This window comes from Aethalodelphis obliquidens, unplaced genomic scaffold, assembly GCF_003676395.1.
Source record: "Aethalodelphis obliquidens isolate GAN/ISIS:26980383/991018 unplaced genomic scaffold, ASM367639v1 scaffold12, whole genome shotgun sequence".
In the NCBI taxonomy this organism is placed as follows: domain Eukaryota; kingdom Metazoa; phylum Chordata; class Mammalia; order Artiodactyla; family Delphinidae; genus Aethalodelphis; species Aethalodelphis obliquidens.
In genome coordinates, this window is record NW_020837956.1 from 28,480,964 (window position 1) to 28,483,543 (window position 2,580).

The 2,580-nt window shown below is 48.1% G+C and overlaps 1 long non-coding RNA gene across 1 annotated transcript; it reads left to right on the forward strand.

The window, feature by feature from the left end:
• The first annotated feature begins 642 nt into the window (after positions 1–642).
• On the forward strand, positions 643–2,249 carry LOC113624009 (uncharacterized). Its single transcript, XR_003434165.1, has 2 exons — positions 643–897; positions 1,422–2,249. It is a non-coding gene; the product is annotated as an uncharacterized LOC113624009 (long non-coding RNA).
• The last annotated feature ends 331 nt before the right edge of the window (positions 2,250–2,580 follow it).

The window sequence follows — 2,580 nt, forward strand, 5'->3', positions numbered from 1 at the left end:
GGATAGAAATGAAATAAGCATAGAAAAGAAACCATTTTTAAATAAATCCTAAAGACATTGATACACAGAGAAGACAGACAGTGGAGCTGCAACAAGCACAGAACTGGAGTCCCCAAAGAAGGAAAACAATACCATGGAACTGGACAAATCATGCAAGAATGTTCCTGAAATAAAAGGCAACTTGACAGACTGTGCACCGGGGGAAGTGAACACAAAGTGGTCAGTATGTGCCAAAACATATTAGATGTTAAAAATAAAGACACAATCCCCCTTCCTCTTTTCCTCTTTCTTTTCCCTTTCCCTTCTAGTCAATTCCCTTCTAGTCAATTCAGTCCCAAAGACATTTGGCGGCAAGAAGCAAAACAGGCATGCATGGAGGGAGGGGAGGAAAGCAGTGATGTTGGAGCCTCAGCAGAGTAAGGAGGATATCTGGGTAAAAGAGTGCAGTGGACTGAACGTGTCCCCCCAAAATTGATATGTTGAAATCCCAACCCCCAATGTGATGGTATTAGGAGGTGGGGCCTTTGGGAGGTGATTAGGTCATAAGGGTGAAGCCTTCGTGAATGGGATTAGTGCCCTTGTAAACAAAAGGGTCCCCGGAGAGCTCCCTCACTCTCCTTCCACATGTGAGGACACAGCGAGAAGTCAGCAGTCTGCAAGCTGGAAGAGGGTCCTCACCAGAACCAACCCTGCCGGTACCCTGATCTCAGATGTCCAGTCTCCGGAACTGTGAGAAATACATGTCTGTTGTTTATACGCCACTTAGTCTAAGGCACTTTGTTATAGCAGCCTGAACTAAGACAAAGAGTGACCCGTCCTGTGAGGTTGGAGCCTAAGGAGGGTGCCACGTGGGGAACAGCTGGCTTGCAAAGGATGTCACAGCCTGAGTGGAGTGAGGTAAGTGTCCGGGCTGGAGCCTAAGTGGGTGAGGAGGGCTTCCGCATGGTGGGACAGCTCAGCACAGGGTGTTGAGCCCAAGCATCATGATAATGGCACAGGATGGGAGGCAGTCCAGCATGACATGTTGTGGCCTGACCAGGGCCTGGGGTTGTGCGTACTCAAGCCAAGCTCAGAGAGCTTTGGCAGGTTATCAGGGCCAATGTGTAGGTGATAAGAAAGGCAGACAAGGAGCCATGGGTAGGGGAGATGTAAATGTGGAACACTCGGCCCCTGGACTCAGGAACCAGGGTGCCCAGCGCAGTATAGCACACAGTGCCCAGCACGACCAGGAGACCGCAGGCTGCTCAGACCATGCAGCTGGCCCCAGGGCTGTCCCTGGGGACCAACACAACTGTGGAGACACAAAGGTGCCAGAGCTGATCAGGGACACTGCATTGCAGGTCAATTTCCCTCCCTCCCCAGTGTCCCACCCCCAAGCTCTTGACTGCCACCCTCTCACCCATTTCTTCTCCCCAACTCAGGACTTCAACAGCAGCTGCCTCTAGTTGATGAGAAGCAGATGCTCTGAGCCTCCTGCAAGAGTTAATGATTACAACAGCCCAAGGGCGTCTGAACCAAAGGACAAGCAGGCGGCACCTTACTGACTCAGACTTGTGTAAATGCAGGACACATGTTCCCAGGACAACTCAGCCAAGTTCCAGAAAGGAGAGGTTTTCATGCAAGCTCCTAGGATTCACTCCCTAAAGCCGTTCTTGCTGAAGAGGATTCTGCACTTAAAATGTAAACTCCAAGCAATCGCAGATGGAAAGACAGAATTCTTTGTAATGAGCAGATCAGCAAAGATATCAAGAGTTTCTCCTTGTGGGTCAGACAACATGGGATGAGGGTCACAGGTAAGAAAACTTCAGAATTAATGATGAGGAACATATGGACAGGACTGGACAGGACTGTTTTCATTAGTCACAGCTGGATAAGGTTTTCAGCAATTTCAGAGATTGGGTGACTGTGGAACAGCGTTGTAATATATTTTCTCTGCCATGGTAGAAATGTTCTCTATCTGCACTAATACAGCAGCACTAGCTACATGTGGCTATTGAGCACGTGAAATGTGACTAGTGCAACTGAGGGTCTGCATTTTTAATTTTACTTAATTTTCATTAATCAAAATATTTCAATAGGCCCGTGTAGCTACTGACTACCACAGCAGACAGCGCAGCTCTACAGAATTTGTGATCACTGTATAATTGACTGCCGGTGTACTGTGTGAGGTATTTTGGTTGTTTTCAATTGTCTCAGATAATCAAAAAAATATTTCTTGTATAAATAAAAGTCTTAGTTAAAGAACCCTTCTTAATTCGTGTTAGTCAAGTCTGCAGGGCTCTGGAGTCGCATGTAGGCATGGTAAGTGGACTCAGCTGCTAATTGTGGTCCAGGAGGTGGTGTCCAGAGTGGGGGAAGCATATGAGAAAGTGCTCCCCAACGGGCATTACTGGAGCGCGATGATGACCAGTTGCTATCTCGTGTAATGAAGAAGCTTTGTGAATAGGTAAAGTGTCACGGAGACTTCTCAGTGGAGTAGAATTCCCCAGGGATCCCATTCCCACCTACACCTTCTCTACAAAGCCTATCAGACAGAGGCCAAAAGAAGAGGTGGCGTGGTTCTCTCCCCACCAGCACCCG